This window comes from Arvicola amphibius, chromosome 7 (assembly GCF_903992535.2).
Source record: "Arvicola amphibius chromosome 7, mArvAmp1.2, whole genome shotgun sequence".
NCBI classification, from domain to species: Eukaryota; Metazoa; Chordata; class Mammalia; order Rodentia; family Cricetidae; genus Arvicola; species Arvicola amphibius.
Genome location: NC_052053.1, coordinates 84,655,201 through 84,678,052, shown reverse-complemented (window position 1 = coordinate 84,678,052; position 22,852 = coordinate 84,655,201). Strand labels below are relative to the sequence as shown.

At 39.7% G+C, this 22,852-nt stretch overlaps 1 protein-coding gene across 2 annotated transcripts in view; it reads left to right on the top strand.

Moving 5' to 3' along the window:
- The window catches only part of Flrt2 (fibronectin leucine rich transmembrane protein 2), a 94,870-nt gene that overhangs the window by 1,480 nt on the left and 70,538 nt on the right, over positions 1–22,852 (top strand). The window contains exon 1 of one of the 2 annotated variants that reach the window (XM_038338256.1): positions 2,005–2,237. The exons of the other annotated variant lie outside the window; for it this stretch is intronic. The gene's annotated coding sequence lies outside the window, so the exon portion shown is untranslated. Of the gene's footprint in view, positions 1–2,004; positions 2,238–22,852 lie in introns of those variants that run through there. 2 annotated transcript variants of the gene reach the window in all.

Below are 22,852 nucleotides of genomic sequence, written 5' to 3'. Positions count from 1 at the left end.
TGCCCCATTCTCTCCTGGATATTTGTCAGTTAACATTTCGAGTTTGGAAAAAAGACTGGCTACGCATATGTGTTTTCTAGTCGCCTTGGTATCTATAAAGGACAAGAGTGGCAAGCTCTCTTGTACCTCAGCGGTGTGTGTCAATGTGTGTGAATGTATGAGTCGCGGTGCGTTTGGGTGGATCCTTGTGTGGCCTGGGAGACCATTCGGGCGTATCTCCAAGTCGTCTTACCAGGATTTAAGCACTCAAATCCATGAAGGTAGCAGACACAACAGCGAAGCAAGGAAATAAAAACAATTGGGGGAGTGGTGCCAAGTGACTCAGACTTTGAACTGAGGACAAGGAGTGCGGTCGCGCCTGGGGTTCGTCCGGAAATCATCTCCAGCGTGTTACAGGCAACGCCCTTGCCAAAGTCGTCAGCCCTGAACGCTGAGAGGATCCCGAGGGAGTTGGTCCAGGGCGAGCTTTCAACTTGCAAATTGCCTTTCCCGGGGCCCTACCCACAGCGCGCCTCACTGCAGCCTACAGCTCGGTGCGTGCTTGTTCTCCCCTTTCTGTTAGTTTTCTCCGAGTCTACAGACTAGTTAAAACACGATCACAACTTGCTGGAGACTTATGGGCAACAATGAATGGAAGAGCAAACCAGGCGACCATCCCCTTTGCCAAAAAGAGACGGAAAAACATAAAATAAAATGAAAGAGATATGTCTCAGATTTCTTAGATTACTTTTTAACCTTTGCAAAGAGAATTCCAAGTGGGAAAGGTGTGCCAATTGGACATTTTAACCACGCAGCCTGTTTTCAGTCTTTGAAGCGGACCTTGTCGGGTGTCCATTGTAATTTCTAGAGACAGCTCACCTACTGATCATCACTCTTTCCAGGAGTAGACAGGGTGACAGGGGAAAATGGATGTGTTTGTTTAAATACGATGCCAAACTCTAATTCCTCCAATTAAACTTTCTGGAAGAAAGCTTGATGAGTAGACCTTTGATGGGCTGGGGGTGCGACACATCCCCAAGGTTCCCTGCCAGTAAAATAACGCCATTTTGGTTGAGAGACTTGCTGTATTTTTACCCTCTAATGTTACATTTTCGATCATTTCTGAGTCTAAGTAACAGCTCCTCTTGCGTGGACGTACATCGGTCGAACTACCGGTTGGTTTATTCACCGTTCTGAGAAACTGAGGGTAGGGAGGATGCCTGAGGCTTAGAGGGGGGGGGGGGGAAAGGCGCGATGCTAGGTCAAGTTGGCATTCCCTGGTTAGCCGGGTGCACGTAATTCTCTCCAGGGAGGACAGGGTTAAAAGCCCCATCTGACTTTGCCTCTTGGAAAGCTTAGGGTTGCTGCGGCTCCTCCCAAGCATTCTTTAAACCAGAGAAGTGGGAGGGACTCTGCTTGGGAGGGAGGAGAAGAGGGAGGCCAAGAAAGAGGGCTAGAAGAGGGGAGCGCGCCAGAGCACGAGGGACCGAGGGAGAGGAGGGGCGTGCAAGCTGCAAAGCCGACCCCGCGAATTCATTACAGTAAACATCTCTCTGGGGTGTCAGGAGGGGTGGGGGTGGGGACCTCGGCCTCTACATTAGTGGACCCGGTCCGATCAAGGCAGCAGTGTGGCTGGAGCAGCCTCCAGACTCGCGCCCCGCAGACGCTGCACTTGGAGTCAGCCCCGCGCCCGCCCCCGCGCAGCCCGAACTGCACGCCTTGCTGCGCGTGGTCCGCAAATTCGCTGCGACCGAACGCCCGCCGCCCGCCCAGTTCTCCCGCCGACTCCCGTGGTCCTCGGTCTCGGAGAAGTCCCGAACTCGACCGGGACGCTCTCAACCGCCCTCCTAGATCGCCCTACTTTATTCGGGGTACGAGGCGAAGAGGGGGGAGACGGAGTAAGAGAGGAGACCCGGAGCTGTGGCAGCCGGAGCCTAGATAAAGTGGCATGCTGGACCCCTGGAGGCGGAGGTGGCGGAGGACGGGGGAAGACGATGCCGCGGCTCCGTAGGGGACGTAGGCGACTACAGGCAAGGCGAACAGGGCGCTTGGGCGCCGGCAAGCTGCCGGGAGGCGCACACCGCTCGGAGGCTCTGGCCTCAGCTTCCCGGAGCTCCGACACAGCCAGAGACATAGCTGGATTGCAGCAGCCACCGCCGCCACCTGGAGGACCCAGCAAAAGTTTGGATCTGGGGGAGGGCGTTGCGCTGAGCGGGATTACCAGCAGGGCTGGAGAGAGACCTGGAAAACCTTAGCAGGTAAATGAGCACCCTTTACCGTGTCCCCTCCCCCCCCCCAGGCTTTGGATCCTTTAGGTTTGACTCAAAGTAAGACTGGGGGCCAAGTTCAAGGTCCCAGAAATGGGTTTCCAGCGCTGGCAGTTCTACAGTCGTGTTAGCTGGGGGTGGGAATGGGAGCCTGTGGCGGCGGGGGTGGGAGGTGTCTTGGTGTTTCTTCCTGCCAGATAGGCAGCTGTGTAAATCGACCCCCCACTCTCAGTGGAGGAAAACCCTGGGCCCCAGCTGGTGTCTGATTCTGTATAGTTTGGAAATTTAGAAAGTGTATTCAAGGACTTTTAAGTGTGCCTGAATCCACAGAAATGATTGATGGATTTCATTCACCCCATTCTCTCATTCTCTCTGCCCTGTTTCATATAAAAAGCTTACTTTTGCTTGCCTGCTTCTCGCAGCCTTCTCTGAATCTTAGATTTAGAGAGGGATATGAATATTGAAGCAAAGTGGAAAAAATATCTCCCCCCCGACCCTTTGACATCCTCGGAGTCTTCCCTAATTTCATTCATCTTCAGGTCTCATAAAATATGAACTATAAAAGTCACATTTTCATTGAAGGACAATATGAAAATTGGCTAATACGTTAGCCTTTGGAGATCTAAATTTGATCAATGTGTGTATAGTAGGGGAAAGAGAAGAGGAATGGATATGGATGTGCCTGGTAAGTTCCACTGCCTGGGGTTAGTGATGTTGCAGAGAGCCCCCACCCCCACTTCTTTGGTCTGATGCTCAGTGGTGTGGGTGAACTGAGAATGGCTTCATGTGGGCGAGGAGGCTAGGGTACCAGAGGGAAGACACAGTTCTGAACAGCAGCTTCGGGCACTTCAGCTAATAAAACAGCTTCTGCTTGCTCCCAGGGCAGAAAAGATTCAGCAGCACCACCCCTTAAGACACTATAGAGTTTTGAAGCAACTCTTGGGGGCCCTGGTATCATTTTTATTATGATGATCACTATTAATTCTGCTGGAACCTCCTAGGACATTCTCTGAATGAAAATCATCTCTCTGAGAGCTTGTGATTAGTTCTAATAGAGGGACTCTCCCGTTAAGCTAACAGTAAACTAATCAAGTAAATGCAAGGCGAAAATCCCTGTAAATGCAGGCAAATGCTTCTCCAGGGGTGCAAGGTGCCTATCAGATTTCTTTGCATGCTGTGTCTGCTGTGTATTGCCTCTTGTAAATGGGAGCCTTTGCTCCCTATTCAGCTGGGAGGCTACTTAAATCACACAGGGCTCCAGTGAGCTTCAGAGCATGTCCACTCGCTTACAGGATTATTGCTAAATTTATTATGCCTAACTTCCCCCAGTCCAAAGCTAATATGAAGGATGGCTTCCATATCAGAGCGGGATCCTCTCTAGTCCTACCTGGTATGACCTTATTAAATAAGCCAAGAAGCATCTACCCCAAAATTGGGAAATAAATAGGATGCCAGGTTGGCATTTATCCAGTGCTTTATTTGATTGTTGCCGTATGGATATGCATTTTCAGGTCAGAATCTGAAATACTAGAACTGGATTATGTCTTTTAAATCATCAAGGATATTTACCAGATACATGTGGTTTGGCTGACCACCATATTAGAGGAGAATCAATCTTTGGGGAATATGTGCACCAAGGAAATTTGCCCATTTGCCTGTTTTATCTATTTTATTGCCCCTGAATGTGTACAATTTTTTCCCTTGTCTCCTCATTTTTTTTTCAGAAGCCTGAGGAAATCAAAACAGGCTAGAGCAAAACCCTTAAGGATCTTTACTAATGACTGCTGATGATACAGCACCACATTGTCATGTCAAGTTGCAAATATCTTTGACTGGAGAAAGTTGGGAAATGTGATTTCAAACATTATTCCATGTGTTGGATAGTTGAAACACAGAACTGTAAAAAGAGTTGGCCCAACAATGCTATTGTAGACCTATTATAGACTTAGCACAGAAGGAATGCTAGACTTTTTGTGTTCTTCCTTTCCATTCCTTTTTGTCTGTCTGTTTTTGGTACCAGTTTCACTATAGTTTTACATTCTAGAAGATGCTTTAAAGGAAATAAAATTATGCCATGTTGGCCTACTCTGGGGTTCCTAGAGCAGTCGTGTTCTTTCCCTGTATGCAAGATTTGGGATGATGTGATCGTGTCTGAGTTTGAACTGCTGGATCTCATTTGAACCTTTTCCGATGCATATAATAGCTTGACTTAGGATTTGGACCAATTTTCCTAAAGCAGCGATTAAGTTTCCCCGTTTGAAGCTGTGGTTTCAAGTACATCCACAACCAGAGTACTCTGTAGAGGCTCTGCTGGAGCACCTAATCTGGTTTGACTCTTCAGCTCTATACTTTTGCAAGGAAGAATGGCTCCTCCTGAGATCAGCAGCACCTTAGGTTCAAAAGAAATAAACAGAAAGAGTGAGGGTGCTCAGAGATTTTGCCGTCTGTTTAGAATATTCCAGTAAGGTGAAGGTGATGAACATTGATTATGTTTGGTTCATGCTTTTCTGGATAATCATCTTTTGGTATATTTAATTTTAATTCAAGTTCCCCTTCTCCCCCGCACACACTGGATTGCTTTAATAACTTTGTGGTTTCTGCCACACTGATTCAAATTCAGTCCATTAGTGACCTCTATCTGTGAGAAGTGAATACTCATTGTTTTTCTTTCTTCTCATCAGCATCTGCAGACAGATGATGTGTGTCTGGGGACCTACCAACTCCATAGATCTTTCTGAATATTTCATATTTTTTTTTTCTAATTTGATTTTTCTAATACAGAGTTCAGTGCAGATAATGATATTTAATAACAGTAATAAAATGGTATCAGGGAACAGTACTACTAAATGGTTTTTCCATAAAGCATAGACAATATGATCAACATAAATTAAATCCCAGCAACGTATACTGTCTGAAAGAATTGCACACTCGAGGCGACTGTTATGTTGAGACTCACAATGCTGCTGAATGTCTGTGAAATTTTATTGCCCCTAAGTGCTTACATAACAAGGGAAACTTGAGACAGGCCCATAACATATATGTGGTAACTGGACTTCTTAGTTGCAATATGCATGCATCTTTAAATTCAGCTTGGCTTCTGCTGTGAACTTAGGTGCAGATGAGGGACTAGGTGGAATACAAAAAGGATATCTATAAACAAGTGGTCTTTTAAAGAGACTCGAAAAGCCTGACTCCTAATCCAGCTGTATCTTCTGGGGATTTTCGAATAGAAGTCCAATTTTAGTTGATTATGCAAAATGTTAATTGAAGTCAAGTTTGCTGTACTTCTTAACTTTGGTGGATATCGTTATTTGACATTTTCCACATGTTCTTCATGTAGTGGTGTTTGGGATTTGGAGCTTTTAGGATTTTTTCAAGTTTTTATACAAGAGACATTTTTAAAGACCAATTATTGTTATTACTGAAGTTAAGCCCATTATAGTATCTGCACGGGCTTCCTTTCTTATTGTTCCTGAGCTCCTTTATTTGCTTTTGTGAAATCATATTTTTTTCCTCTACAACTACATGTCGAGGGTAAGAGCGGTATTATCAGTAATGCTGTGAACTTCTTTAATAAAAACTAATCTTCAAGTTTATAATAAAGTACATACACATACACACCTCAATAGCTATTTTCAGACATTATTTTCAAGGGTCTAAGTATGCTTCTTTTTTAAGGGTTATGACACTAATATTGTTAATAGGAATACCCTGTGTTCTGATGAATACAGAGGCTTTTTTCAGTCTCGTGAAACAGTAAAATACTGTATTAGCAAAATAATCAGTGGTATTTTGAGTGCATGGTCAAAATCTGTTAGAACCTTCATGTTTATTTCCCTTTTCTTTCTTTCTTTCTTTCTTTCTTTCTTTCTTTCTTTCTTTCTTTCTTTCTTTCTCCCTACCCTTTGGCAAATTTCATGTCTACTGGTCTTTTTTGGTTTTCTTTGTTTCTTTCTACTGTGGCTCTTTGAAGTGCTTCAAAATTAAACAGTAGCTACTTTTTAGGGAAATTCATCATGGTATGTTCTGGATTCCAGGAGAGTTAATGACGCAGAAAAAGTCCTGTAAAACATCTTTGTAAAAGAAGTCCTTCTCTCGAAGGCTTCCTACTTACTGGCCTCCTGTACCATTTGCAGTGAATTGGAACTCCGTTATTTATTTTTCAAATACCACCTCTAACTTAATTTAATGTGGGATGTGTTTCTGCAGACGTGTGCATTGCCTTGTGTGTCCCGAGTCCCTTCAACAAAGCTGTATCATTGTTACCAAACTGCAATAAGGGAAGGTCACCGAAAATCCTCTGGTATAATTGAGGAAGTCAGAAGGCCTCATTCACAATTCTCAAACGCTGGTCAGTTACTCTGCTGATATTTAATAAGGACATACATTTATTTCCCTCCAGCAGCTTAGCGGTTAAAGACTTCAGCCATTTTTGGAAGCATTCACAAAATAAGACTTTGGAGCTGCAAACATTTCCTTGATGCTTCTCATTTTCTTCTCATGTTGATTTTAGAAGAATGTGCAAGAAATTTGAAAGCGGCCTTCTGTTGCCCTTAGTTTATATAAGTTTATAGGTCCTATTGCTCATTTCAATCATATCGTTATATTTCAGTTCTTTCTATCCAGGCTTTCCTAAAGATAAAAGAACTCCCCATGTGAACTGTTGGGAACCTACAAGGTTTTGGAGTTAAGCCTCCTGAAAAATAGGAGGTCTCGAAGTTTATAGATGCCGGTGGTCACTGAGACCACCTTTTCGGGGAGTGAAACAACAGGAGCTCCTGTGTAGACTTACGAATACACTGCTCTCCAGAGTCCACGCAGGTCACATGGCCAAGTGGGAAACACTGGGTACATATTAGTCCTGAAATAGGTTCACGTGTTGGTGTCACTCATCCGCAGCAGGTTGTGGGTGTCACTTTCATGAGACTCTAGTGTCAAGACAGCCTTTGTGAGAGATTCCTATCCTACTTTGCTCCTCAACGTGGACACAGATCCTTGGGTAAAGAAATTGTGAAGGGGTTCTAGTACTCAATGGCATGTAGAGCAAAGGGGAGCTAAGGAGGAATGCTTAGATAAACATTGCTGTCTAAGACTGTATTAGAAATTTCAGCTTTTTTTCTTCTTCCCTCGTGATCCAACTTCTATGTAAGTGATATTCTGAAGCTAAGGGATACTGGGCTCGGTATGGATTCATTTAATTCATTTTAAATCTTAAGTAAGCAGATGCAGAACTCTCCAAATATAGATCAAAAATTTCATTCTTTATAGAACCATCAGACTTGATCAGAATTTGTTTTTTTAAATACAAAATCTTCATGGCAGTCTTTGATATGTTTGCATTTTTAAACATTAGCATTTTTCTACTATTGTACAAGATTAGGAGTTTTTCTATGCCGAATATTTTTGTGGTGTAGGCATTTGGCTTTTCAACCACGACAGGGCATGAGAAATGATATTTTTTTTTTTGAGAAAAGAGAAATACAGTGAATATTCTTTTGTCAGTATATTCCTTCCTCTATTTGACCTTGTAGGATTTGCTTAATCTCCTGGAGACTTAATTTCCTCTTTGCAGAGTTCAACAGAGTTGTTGAGAGGTCAAATAAGATTAATGTATGTGGAATGCCTTGATAACAATACAGTGTTATATTCTCATAAAGAGGCATTATTCACGTGGATAACATTTATCACTGCATGTCTGTCTTATGTTGGGATAGGCTGGGTTCTGTCTAATTAACAGGTTAACCAAGAGGTTCCTCTGCTCTTTAATGAGCCTTGGCTCTTCTGTGTGTGGTTTCACCTAACTTATGATTTTTTTTTTTTATATATATATCCATGTGTCTCTTTTTTTCTTCTTCAATTCTTTTGGTGATTCCTTTGGTGAGCTTCATTGTTTTGATGAAGTTCCTTGCAAGCCGTAGAAAGGGTGAGATGAGTTCAAGGACTAGCCTTTCCTTCCCTTGAGCTACTGAAGGACTGACTGAGGCTGAACTAATCATGGATGCATTCTGTTACAGATCTTTATTGGAAGAAGCTGCACATTCCCTTGAAATTAAATTGCTTCTGTTTCTGACCAAGCTTAAACTGTGTGTGTGTGAGAGTTACTTCATGTGAAAGCAACAGCAGTAACAAAAATTTATGACACATTGTTAGTAAAACATTTATCTTGTAAAATAAGACTGTCATTGTAGTTCTTTGGTTGAAAAACAATTCGTTCATTATTAATGAGTCAGATTTGATATGAAGGAAACAAATATTACAAAACTTTATGGTGTTAGTGTCACTGACTTTTAGTGACCCAGTGTTTTACGGTTTATATCTGGGCAGTTGTCCTATGTTAAACAGTTGTTTCCACCTTTATTGCTCTTTGCTAATTTGTTCGCATGCAGGCCATTGTGAAGGTTAATTCTGATTGGTTTTATGACCCATGACGCAATGTTTTACAAGCATAATGCATTTATGAAATATACAAAACTCTCTTGAGATGGTGATTCTTGGTCAGAATTAATATTTTAACCAATGATTCTAAATTCTTTCTAATTTCTGATTTGTTAGCTTTCCAAGTTTTAAAACTTCGTCTTTTTGTTTTATTTATTTCTTTGTTTTAATTAATTAATTTATTTATTTTGAGATTACTGAAGTAGGGGTTCTCACTGTTTAACCATGGCTGTCCGAGAACTCACTCTGTAGACCAAGTTGGCCTTGGACTCACGGAGATCTGCCTGTCCTTGCTTCCAAGTGCTGAGGTTAACGTTTGTATCACTACTACTAAGTCTTCCTGAATTTTTGTATTTTATAGTACCTCATAAAGATCATGATCATAGCTAGTTCGGCAAAATGGATCAAAGTAATTTTGGTTATGGACTTGTTAAATACTTTAATAATAAGATTTTAAGAAAGAAGATGTTTTCTACTACTTAAAAATAATCAAATGAAAAAACCTTATATGTATCAGTGTGGGGAGTTAGTATGTTAGTGTGTAACCTTGCTATGTATAAATATGATCTTAAATCTTAGAGACTGGAGAGGAAGTACTAAGCTGTTGTTAATTTAACCATTGTCTCCTTGAGATAATAAAATAAAAATAAGATAAAAAAACTCACTAAAAGTTTTATTTTGTCCCATGTTTTTTTTCTTTCTTTTTTAATTTACACTTCTTCCCTTCCCTTTCTGAACTCTGAACCCTCTCATACACCCCACCTTGCTTTCTTTCAAATTCAGGCCTTATATTACCGCTGCATGCATATATGTATTGTTTATGTATACACCCATATAGTCTCAAACATAACCTGCTCAGTATGAACAATGAACAATTTGCATACTCATAAATATGTTCTCAGGACTGAATATTTATATCAGACAGCCAACTGGTGTGATCATCTCTGGAGAAGACTCTTAGGCCCACTTAGCATTCCTTAGGTGCCTGTAGTTCTTTAATTGGAGATTTTTCTTTTCCATGTAGGGTGAAGGAAACAGTTTGTGAAGAAAAATACCAACTGCCACAGGCATATCTGTCTCTTTTGAAGTAGACTGTGATTCTTTAGAAGCAGAAGGTATACTACAGATTGTGAAGAAATCTTATTTATTCATTCAGAAGATGATCTTTAGTGCTTGCCATGGGCCAGGCCCTCAACGCAGGCATAAACAACCAGTATGACGGGAAAGCCAAGATTTAAGTAGTGAATGAGTCCTATGCTGAGACTCCAAGCTCATGGCAGGAGAGGGTGGTGCAAAGCCTTGTTGCATCAGTAGTTTATGCATGACTGAAGATCTTGCTGTCAGCCGGAGTAAGTGAGCCAGGAATATGCAATGAAAGGAACTCTGCTTTCCGACAGGGATAACCTTAGGTCCTAATGTTGGCTCTTCTGCGTGTTAATTTGGTGAAATGTATCAATTTTTAAAATGTTTCTCAGTCTCTAAGTCGAAAATGGGAGGGCTGGGCATGTATCTCTGTGGTCTAGAAACTGCTTAGTATTTATAAGGTTGTGCTGTCTATTTCCAGCTGAAGAAGGACTGGGAAAGAAGGATGGAGATGCATGCAGTGAAACAAGAAAGGAAATAAAATCTTATACGGTAACAAAAGTTCAGCTAGTGCAGAGTGGAGTAAGAAAGTGGGTTGAGATGGGGCTGGGAAAGAGAGAGAAAATGAAGAATTTCTATCAAGTTGGGAAATCAGACAGTTACACTAATGAGTTCATTGAAAGCACCAATTTTTGATTAACAGTTTTGTATAATGTGTTCTCACACCTAGAAGTATACCCTTACACCCTTTGCCAATGTTTGAGAGAAACCCAGGTTCTAGACTGGGACACAGAGCACAATGAGCTATGGTGATGATGTCTTTGCCAAGGTACAGCGACTTTTATCAAAATGAATTTTAAGCATTTGCCTTGACCAATTCACTTTACCCATGACCCTTGACAGAGTCATGGAATGCTCCATTCTACTGTAGAAAATTAACAGTATAATAATTGTTGTAATTTCTTAATACTTGTTCTGTCCATGTGTAATGATTATTACCATAGTTTTCATGGTTCATTTTTATTGTTAGCTCAGTGCAATCTAGAGTTAGCTGCGAAGAGGGAACATCAACCAAAGAATCACCTCATTCAGATGAATCTGTGACCACCTCTGCGAGAGACTGTCATGATTGATAATTTATGTGTGAAGGGATATCTCACTGTAGACTGTACCATCATCAGAGAAGCAAATTAAGCTGTGTAAGAATTTCCCCAAGTGCATCAGCTCCTTCCTTGGCTTCCCTCAGTGTTGGAATGTGATCTGGAAGTGTAAGCAACTGAAATAAATCCCCCTTTTTCCCCCTAAGTTGCTTTTGGTCAACAGAAAACAAACTAGAACCCTTATGTAATGATGGACATTGGGTGTGGCATGGTGCTGTTGGGCTATCATTTCAGGGTGAAACCATTTCTCTCAAAAGCAGTTTCAGTTAATTTAAAAGTAGGGCTTTGCATGGCTTCCACAACAGGCTTCTCAGCAAATATAGTCCTCAGATACACTGTTAAAAATTAATTTTAATTTATCATTATGCTCACATATATATGCAGAAAACATTATATATTGTTATGTATATATATATATGTATATATATATAAAGTAACAGACCATAATGTAGAAATTAGTATAAATTCTTATAATATATATATTAAAATTGCTTATTTTTAACATTAAGAGTGTGTAAATTTATTGATTTCTAATAGTGATCTTTAACAGAATGTTAGGTAGGCCCAAGCCACCAAGTAGGGAAACAGTAACTTTTCATTTTAAGATCACATAATATATAATGTAGCACAAATACATGTAATTAATCAAATTGGTGCAGTGAGAAGCAGGCACCAGAGTTCCCTTTGTAAGCTGTTGATGTACTTTTAAGTAGCTTCTTAGCTACAATTCAACCCAACATAAAACAATAAGAGCCTGTTTTGCTACTTTAGAACATGAAGGAGAGATTAAAATTCTTTGGAAAGTGAGTTTTTTTTTGAAAAATATTTTTCTTTTTACCCAAATAGGTAAGGAACAAGTCCAGTAGTGCTGACAGCAATGGAATTTAAAACTTCAGTCTAATAATCTCAGGCTCCAAGGAATGCCAGGCAGACTTCCGCTGGAGTCAGGAGCTTATAAGTGAGGAACGGACAAAGACTGAACCTTACCCATGTGCTATGCACCATGCTAGGTTTTGTTCAGGGCGTTTGGGATAAAAGTTCATGCAGGATATCGTCCTTGCCCACACAATGGTAATAGATTAACACACAGCTGAATTAAGTGAAGACACTGGATAAAAATGCATTGGACGTTGTGTTTTAGTAGAACCTGGGATTACGTATGGGCTCTTAAGAACTCCTTAATTGTAACTGTGAGATTTCATTCTTCTAACCTCAGTGTTCTGTTGATATATGATAGTCTAGTTGAGAACCACAGGAATTTCTGTGTGTGTGTGTGTGTGTGTGTGTGTGTGTGCATTTCCCACTTAAGAATACTATTCCATAGTCTTTTATTTTTCGGATATCTGGGTTGACTTCACTCTTGGAAGCAATAGTGTCCTATGTTTTCTTTCTTTCTATCAGTACCTGCTCTCCCCACCCCCTGGAATTCTCATCCTGTTTATATTATTCTCAGAATTAATTTACTAAAACATCAAGGAAGCCAAAAGATATAGTTGCATCGTAGTCTTCATCACCTCACGAGTTTCCTGGGTTCTCTGTCCTTCTAGACAAAGTCTGTCCAAATATGTTGGTCTGTCTTGCAAGATCTCTGATTATCCAGATCTCAAACCATGCTCTCATTTGTTCTCAAACACCCATCCCATGTACTTAAGTAAGTTAAGAAAAATCAACCTTTTTCATGGTATTTATCTTTCATGCAGAGTATTAACCAATTCTTCTTCTTTTAGCTAACCTTTCCTGTAAAAGTCACTGGGATGTAAGCTTGTTTTTTCCAAGTATCGTTTAAAACTTCCTTGCCTGCTGGTTCATGTTCTATTTTAATGTGTTTTCGCTCGTGTTGGTGTCCCTCACTGTATTCCAGATCTTTGACTAAGTCATTCTTCCTTCCTAGTGATAATGAAAATGCCTGGTGCAGCAAATTCTGCATCCATGTCATTAAACGAGTTCGTTTGTAACCTTCTGAGCTGATCATGAATGACAAGCTCTTCATAGGGTAGCAGAGAAGGGCTGTTTGTCAGAAGCACATTTCACTCCCCTACACGGATTGCCTAATGGAAAGAAATAGAGCCTCCACCTTTTTGACTTGCTCTGAGCAGGTTTTACAAGCAAACGCCTGCTGGTTAACCAAACCCTGATCAGCATCAGGCTTTCCAACCCACACGTGAGGTAATTCAGATGCCACATAGCACATATCTGTTTAAAGAGATAATTTTGTCTCATGATATGTCTTTCCCAATGCCAAATGAAACTGTTGAATGGGTGCTCATATTAGATGTGTATTTTCACATGGGATAAAGTTAATAGTTCACTGAAATTAGCTTTATGGACCTGTCTTGGCAGCATTAAAGAGAATAAAGCAAAGCGCACGTGAGGGTTTGTACATTTGCTCTCCTTTTATAATTTTTGTTCTTTGATTTTATGTATTCTGTCTGAGGCATAGTCTTTTTTGACAGCGTTCTCTGAGAGGTAGGGGCTTTCCAGAGAGGGCAAAAGAAGACTAGGAATCACAACTTCTTTATCACTCTTTCTCCATACAACAGGGTCTGCTTAGTCTATTGGATTTGCATGTTGAGTGCAGCAAAGGGCATGTGAAGGTTATCATGAGTTCCAAACATGTGTAGCATAAGTTGATTGACCAGCTAACCATGACAACAACAGTGGGTAAATCATAGATCTTTTTGTTGTTGTTGTTGTTGGCCAAAAGACAATTCTAACTGTACTCTTCTGATTTCATGGTGGGTGATGAATAGGTGGTTAGGGACGGCTTGCTTGTAAGTGCTGTGTCTATGGTTGCACCTGTTTTTCAGAAAAACAAACAAAGCAGAGGCAAAAAGTATGGGAAAATGAGGCATATATTTTGATATGCACCTTTTAAGGTTCCCTTAGTGTTGCATATATATTGTCCTTTCTTTCACACCCTAAGATTGTTTTCCACAAGGTCAAGGCCTTTCACACCCCAGACTAATGGCATTTCACGTTTTTAATTCTAATCTCTTAGATGCTATGAAGCAGTAATGTCTTCCTATTGTTGAGTTGCAAAGGGTGTTAGAGAGGCCACAGTCTCATCCAGAGGATCAATAATCACAACACCACCATTAAAGGTTAGTGGTAATGCTATCCATCATAGAGTGAGTTATTCTTTTAGAAGGCTGCTTATTCAATTCATACATGATAACACATTAACTTCTTTACAAAGCATGTGTGAAGTACCTTATTATGATTGACACTGTAAAGGCTCTGCTTTGCACCTAGAGCAAAGGGTAGGGTTGTTTAGTTTCCTTACCTTACCTTATAATTATTAATATTTTTGTTTATACAGTGGAACCATCTAAGACATTGTGATAGAATCCTTGCCATTGTTTTCAGTGAAGAAAATGATTTTTGAATCATTTAATATAATTCAGTGAAGTGGGAATAGCAGAAGTGTCATTTATTTGTAAATAAAGCACAACAATGTTTAGCAACATTTTTGATAGGAGTGCGAGTCTGCAGATAAAAACCAGAGGTGGAGGGCTAGGTTTAAACGTAGAGGAGGCTCTCATTTCTTTTTTCCCTTGCCTGCTTACCAGCATTGCTAATAAATAGTTAAATGAATTGATTTGAGATTCACCTCTTTTCCCTGTGGAGGTGATAATGGGCAATGAAGAGACGAGAGGGCAGATAACAACATAAAGTGTATAGCTTGAGAGAGCCTGGAATAATGGCGAATTGACTGTGTTATAAATAGGGCAGGTCTGCTCCTTTTTATCAATCTATGTAATTGCTCGGGTGGTAGACTTTTATTGAGTGAAAAAATGACCCAGAGATGGGCTGGGAAAGACTTATTCTCTGTTGGTGACTTGAAAATAAGCAAAGTCTAAGCTTTCAAATCTCCTGCCTGTTAAATTCTTTTGGCCATCCTCCCTTCTTCTTGACTTGCTTGCAGTGGAGTTTATTTCTGCATAAGTAAAATTTTTAATTTTTTTAAAAAAAATCCAGAGTTAGAATTGAGATCTCCCAGTTACGTCTTCATTATATTTGCACGTACATACTTTTAAGACGGTTGAAACCAAGGGATCTGTTTACCATTCCTTTCCCTTCCCTTAAGGCAGTAGGCTGCAGTTTCTGTTCTTCCTGCACACATTTGTCACCCTACCCCATTAGCTGCAGTGAGTCATGAGGCCACTGCAGATTATTTCTGACCTGGGTCAGTCTAGATGAGCTCACTTATGGGCTTGTCTGACAGAATTCGATACCCAGGTGTGGGAAAAGTTTGGAGAGCATCCTTACAGCCACCCAACTCTGTGACTCCTTGGAAACAACAGCTCATTTTAGAGCTCTGTAAATGTTTTAGTGTTTCTTATCTCGGACGCTGCACTGAAGGGGATATAAACTTTGGTTACCTAGGTTTTATAATTAGAAAGGACCAAGCCCATTTAACACGACCCATCACTGACTTCTGTCATTTCTTCTGAGAATGGCTGGCCAGCTCCCTTCTCTGCACCACAAGCGTCCGTAGGTTGGCCTAGGGCATGGGGACTCTCTTCCCTCTTATTGCTGAACTTCTCTAAACTTTTCAGATTTCAGCGTCAGTCTGTTTTAGGTTAGCTAATCATTATTGGGATAGTTCCACTCATGATCGAGTCACAGATATTTTTTTTTTCTTTTTACTTTCTTTCTTTCTTTCTTTTTTTTTCAAGGCAGGTTTCTCTGTAGTTTTGGAGCCTAACCTGAAACTAGCTCTTGTAGGCCAAGCTGTCCTCGAACTCACCTCTGCCTCCTGGGAGCTGGGATTAAAGGCATGTGCCACCTCTCATCGATTCGCAGATATCTTATGAACAATAGATGCTGCCTATATAGGACCATGACTTTGCGTCAGCTGTTCTTGTTGTTTTTTTTGAGTCCAGTTTCAGTCTGCAGCTCAGGTATGCCTCAAACTCTTGAGCCTATGTGTTAGCTTCCAAAGTGCTGGAAGTACAAGTGTTCTCTACAGTGGATGGCCGACGTTGAGAAACTGTTACCATTCTTCCTTATTCATCTCTACTCCTCCCATCTTTAGTTTCTTGCATTATGAGGGAATTCTTTCCTTCGTGCCCTTACCAGACTTAAAATTATGACCAGGGTAGTGAATTCCACTTAATCCCTCCTTTCATGCATTCTTCACTGACCGCAAGGGCAGTTACGTGACTTCTACTCTTCCTGATAATTACACTTCGTTCGCATTAATTGTGGAGTTCAGGTTGATTTCCAGGGTCTGAAACTAAATTTTTTTATTCCCAAAGTCTTCCCTGGTCTTTCAAGGACACTTATTCTTCTTCTTTTCTGAACTAAATTAAGTACAGGCTTTTACTTATTTTTCTGCTAGTCTCAATGTGGGTATAAAGTGATCCCAAGTGCTCTGTTTCTACTCTCTGATGGTGAACTCACTCAGAGCAAATGTTACTTGCATAAATGAGGAGCTGAACACTCAGGTGTCTGTCTCTCTACCTCTGAAACTTAAGTGTTGCTACAGGCTGAACCCATCTTTAGCGATACTTGCTCCAATGAGGTTTTCATTGCTGAGCATACTAGTATTTATGGAGCTTGTACAAACAACGCTGATGTACAAAGGTTTTAAATGACCTAAGAGAAGAAGCTTCCTTTGTTCTCTCCGTGGAGTACTTTTCAAAGCAGTGTGGCCTCTTGCTGTGAAAACAGGAAGGTAGAGCATTCCAACAGCATCATGAGTCCTCTGTTTATATCTGGCGAACCTGTACTCTTTCCAGGCCTCCAGGCAAAGGCAAATGGGAGTAATCAGAGACATTAGAACTTGATTATGTTGAATTGGATTCTTAACACTGGAGCTTGATAGCCAAAATTAGTGGCGTGGTAGTTTATTGTGAAAGAAATACTTGTGATATTGCAAAACCATAGACGCCAGCTTGCCAGAATCCTTACCAGAATTCAAAATGGTATTTTGCAAAATACAATAACCATATGTTTTTTAATCATATTTTGATTATCTCCATAGTATACAGGGAACCCGTCTTAGGGTGGAGAAGGAGGAAGGCCAGAGGGCTTAGATTTACATAGAATAGATTTGAACCCTGGTTCGGCCTCAGCCTGTTAGCATGCTTCTTTCTCTTTATATCTGTTTTCTCACTTTTTTAATTAGAGGATATATAATACTCATACGACCATTTGGATTGACAGCTTATGTGGTACTGGCACATATCATGACTACCAGGAACAAAAGCCTTTCTCATCTAGCAACCAACTTGACACAGGATATTTGGCTTTTAGTCACTGTTTTCTCCTGCGTAGATAAGAACATTCTGCCAGGTGGTTACTGTGCCCCCCAAGGAACCCTCTGTCTGGCCACCATGCATTTCTCTATAACAATATTTATTTCTGAGGTCCAGAGGAAGGTGAGATACTCTGGAAATAGTTACTGCTCTCTCTCAATGAGGATCCTTTTGGCTCGTAAAATCAATTCTCTTTCTGAGAACAAAATGAAAAAAAAAATAAAAGAAAGAAGAAAGGAAAGAAAGAGAAAGAAAGATAAAAGAAAGAGAATTTTTTTCCAGTGGTCTCATCATCTCACAGACAGGGGATAATGGGGTTTGATAGAAAGGAATTCCCCAAACAAAGCGTTCTTCAAAGTAACTGGCTGTAGAGGAAGGCTGCTGATAACAGGAGAAAAGGGAGTTTTTCTACTAAATTTCATCTTGTCACTATAAATGAGCCAGGAAAGGATTCCTGATGTATTCTATGGGGATAATGCTGTGAATGTTTCCACTAGGTGCAGTTCTCCCATAAGAGTGTCTGAGGTGAGCATGTATTTTAGAGAACCCCAGGGAGGGAGTGACTGTTAGGAGACAGACAGAAGAACAAACGAGAGAGAGTGGTTGCAAAGGGAAAGGCAGAAAGAAACAATAAATAATAAATAGGTAAATCATTTGAATACATTCTCTATCACATTATGACATGGGATATGTTTCATTTTGCATAGTATGTAGGATAAATGTGAATTTATAGTTTGCCTATGCGTGCTTTTGCTTTTCTGCATGATGTTAATATCATCTGAAACTATATGAAATTTTTGTTTCCAAATTCCTTAGTAATGCAAAATTATGTTAGGTTTTTGTCCTTTTCACTGGTTGGAAAAAAATGTGGTCTGTATTCCTTTCTTCTTGAAAATGATTTATTGCTTTTTAATGTACGTGTGGGTTTACCTGCATGTATGTATGCGTTATTACCTCCATGTATGTATGTATGTATGTATGTATGGACATCACATGTGTGCATTTCCCATAGAGGCCAAAAGAGGACCTGGCATTTCCTGGAAGTGGAGTTATGCATAGGAACGAGTTCTTGTGTAGATGCTGGACCATAACCAGGGTCTTTTCTAATATCAGCAAGTGCTCTTAGCCACTGAGCTGTTGCTCTAGCCCAATGTTCTTTTCTTTCCTTTTTTTCTTTTTTACCAGAACTTAAAGGTTTACCCATGATCTGCAATATCAATGTCAGATATAAATACAGTGATTTATAGAACATGTTTGTGACCCAAGGGAAAAGAATGCTGGATATTTCTTGTGTGGGAGGATTGATCTCCCATAACACACTTTGGAGATCTGGAAGTGGCATCCTGAGAAACATCAAGCATTCACCATATCAGAGATTTTAAGAACATGAGGTGTCGTTTAAATAATTTAGTATCATTTCAGTGGTCTTGTGACAAGTGTGCAAACAAGTTGACCATTATTGTCCTATCCAGCTCTCTGCTTTGAAATTGCTAAATCATTAATGGAATTTCTCTGAATATAGCCATATAAATTCCTGAAATAAATTGTTATTCAAATAACTCTTCCTTGTGCCCAGGAGAGACTTCTAAATAATTAACTATAGTGATGCCTTTAGATTCTTTTGACTGGTCGATTGGATACAGCACTGACTACAATTTTATATCAGAACTCCTAATGGAAAGATGAAGGGAATTTAATCTTCAAATTCCATTTCTTTTTCTCTTTGAAATTAAGAATACTGCACTGTATTGGAAGGAAGGTGATGAATGGGAGCACTTTATGATAGTTGCAGTAATATGAAAAATAAGATTGAGCATAGAGATTTGAAAATGAGTGGAGGGATGAAGAGGAGAATACTCAAGAAAGGTCCAGGTATGTTAGGGATACAAAAAAAGATCCTTCATTTTTAAAGAATGGACCTTATACTTCTCCAAGAGGCATTAACTGTTAATTTGTTGAAAAATTTAAAAGAAGGTGAAACTCATGCTTTCATCTTGTTATCTCTTGGAAGCCCTTGTGATAACAATAGAGACTCCGGGTCTTCCCTGTGTGTCTTGTTCAGTAAGAAAAGACTGAAGAGGCACTGGCATGACTATGCGGGTGGAATTACAGGTGCCACATGAACTTAGAATTTAATAGTCCTGAAAACATGAGAATATTGTTATTTTTATCTGAGCCACTCCTATAATGTGAGAATATTTTATTGCAGTTCATAGACAAATGAAGAGAAATAGGCTGAGCACGGCGCTCTGTATAGGGATATAGCATATTGTTGTTGGTATTATGTATGCTTCACTGTTGAGTACTATATCCTAATTGTTTCATAAATTTACTGAAAAAGACCTGCATGCAGAGACTGAATGTATTTGTGTGAGATTTTGGCCCTCAAAGTCTATAAAGGTTTATTTTGTTTCAGATTACAAGGGGTTCAAAGGGATGACTGAAGATTCAACTCAATTATTACCAAAAAGAAAGTATATCCATATAACCATGCAGTGAGAAACTAGGAGGGGAGACTAATCCTTTTTTTCCCCTGTAATTTGTGTTTCTTTGACTGGTGTCCATTGGGCTTATAACATTTTACTTTCTCCTCCATGTGGATCCCCTGTTGGGGAATGTTGAAGGTGATTATCTATCTATCTATCTATCTATCTATCTATCTATCTATCTATCTATCTATCCATCTGTCTGTCTATCTATCTCTCCAACTATATCTGTTTCAATAGGCATTTTGTTAACAACTGATACTGTGAATGGAGCCCTACAAGTTATGTGGGATTCTCAACAGACCAATAATATTTATTATAGGTAATACTGCCTCCTAATTTTTATACTGCTTCTAAAAAATTCTTTGTGTTACGTGAAATGACTTAAGCTCGGGCTTCAGTTTATATGTTAGAACTAATCTCTGATTTTCAGTCTAGGTTGCCAACAATGGCAGATGAAGACGTGGCTCCTCACTTAGTCATCCTGGATTCATAATTGCCTTCATTGTTTCATGGTTTTGTCGTTGACAGGATGCTTAACCTATGTGTGACCCTCATTTTTCCTATGTGGGCAGTGTGGGAAGCATTGATTACAAACGTCTTAATGAGTTGCCTGAGGATTAAATGGCAATTGAGTAGGAAACCTTTGCCAGAGTACCCGGTACAGGTGAGAAGTGAATAAATACCACCAAGCTTTTCCTGAAAATATATTTAGACAAGTATCTCTGATAGTTTCAGAAAGCTTTGGTACTGGTATATTCTTGTGTTATTCACCCAGGAGCCTAAACCATGCTCAATGAAGCACCGCAAGGGCTGGGCCATCATGACTAATCCTAACATGTCTCACGGGCCTCCACAAAGGGAAAGTAAGTCTTTCCAGGCACTGAGGATTTGAGAATTTGAGATGCTTTTGTGAAGCATGAGGCTCCCAGGTGATGACAGGTACATTCTGGAGACCTGTAGGATTATGGCAGGTTGTGAGGGACACCTATGTATTTTGGAAGGAACTTAGCTATTTCTGAAATCCTAAGACACCTAAGCTGCTGTCCTAATGATACATCTGATTGTCTGCCATTGTGTTAAGTATCTGGAAATTTACAGCCTAATTACTAGGATAGAGTTCCGAAGACTATAGGAGCAATGATCTTTTCTCATGCAGTGTTTGGCATGTGAATCCTTCACTGAATTTCAATGATGGGATTTTTTTTATTAAAGATATTCATTCAAAGCAGATAAGGTTGATCAGATAGAACTGTCAAGAGCAGCTGCTTTTTTGCATATTGGTTCTTATCTTTTTGATTCAGGTAAGAGAGTGTGAGTATCATTGTTAGAGATTGCTATGCAATGTGTTCCTGACTATCCTTTGCAATATTCAGGAAGGCCAAAGGATTCAATGAATATTGCATTTACGAAATTTGATGGGCCAAGAAACGTGAGTGAAGACAAGATATGGTGCTTAATACAGGGTATTTACTAGTAGACAGTCAAACTACTTACAGAGAACCTGTCTCAAAAATACAGTAGAACAATAAAAGAATCAATAGAAAGGGTCAGATGTGGTGGTACCTACTAATTATCCCTTTAATTTGGAAGGTACAGACCAAAAGGTCAAGAGTTCAAGATCGTCCTCACTTACAATGCTACAGGAGACCCTATCTCAATCAATGGCAAAAGAACAGAATCAGAAAGCAAAATTAAATGGCTTTTAGTGATGCAGTGTTTAGAGAAATTAAAATTCCTTCTTATGATTGAATTTTGTACACCGCTGAAAAGAAATGAGGTAGCTCTAATATATGTGGATACAAATGATTGCCAGGAAACGCTACTAGATTAGGAGACACTATGATGTAAATTAGAGTGATCTCATTCTTTATACTTAATTTTAAAGAGAGTATAAATTATTATATATTTGTTTATGATTAGTAGATGTCTGACACGATATATAGGTTGTATCTAACCATTGCTCATAGGTAAGGTAGTTGATTACATATTTGAAAGACTGAAATGGAAGCTTGCTTTTTTTTTTCTTAACTGCGTTTTCCTTGTGACCCATGAGTTCTCTCTGTCTCTTGGAACTGTTGCTGTGATGTCACTGGTAACATTGAAGGCTACCTGTTCTTGAAACACCTGGGGCCTATAGATGTGAAATCCATGCTTTTTCCCTCAGATCCTGACAGTAATGGAGATTCAGCAAATACTTGTGGAAGGCAGGGATTGGGGGGATATAAAGGAGAAGGGAAAGATTTTAGGGATAAGTGAAGCTTTCCTCCAACAAGTCATTGTAAATTGTTTTTATTTTTATTCTCCACCTTTTTTTTTTTGAGAATGATAGAGACTTTGTGAGGGCTGTGAAAGAAATAGAATTAAGTGGGAATTTTCAAGGCGTATTATAAAATGCAATTCTGCCCAAAGAAACACAATAGATTCTATGTTCGTTGACTTACAGGGTTGGGTAGATACTTGTCAAGTGTGCTTTGAGGATTTAAATTGGAAAGAAAATCTTATCAGAAACACAAAGCAAAGCCTTCCTTTTCATTCATGGAGAGAAGAAAGGGAAAACTTCTTATTTTATTCTCTTTTAAGAGCTTTACTTAGTAGAAGGTTTTATGACACTCTGCAGGACACCATATATGTTTAAGCAAAAATAAAAAAAAAAAAAAATCTTTTCTTGCCAGAGACAGTTATCATCAAGTATTTATTGAAGTTCCAAATACCAGAAAGTTCTAAAGCTACTTCAGTGGTCTTCCTGAGTGATTCACCACACTGTCTGTCATTTAGTTAACAAAAGAATAAACTATTAAAGATGAACATTAATCAAGGCATTGTCACGGCTGTGATGCCCTTTTTAACAATTACCGGTATATGCTTCATTTGCAGCATAGTAGTATATCTATGAATTATGGTCCAGAATGCCCATAATTTTCATTTGTTTTTGAAAAGTACCAGTGGATGACAGATGACTTTCAGGTCTTAGGTGGTTGTGCACTCATTTGACTTCTTGATTTTTATTTTTGTCATTTTATTGAAAAGAGATTTTTTTTTCTCACAAATACATTCTGATGACTATGATTCCATTTCCCTCTATTCCTCCAGGTTCCTTCCCACCTAGCCACTCAGCCAGATCCACCCACTTTCTGCCTTTCATTAGAAAACAAACTTCTATGGGATGATAATAAAAA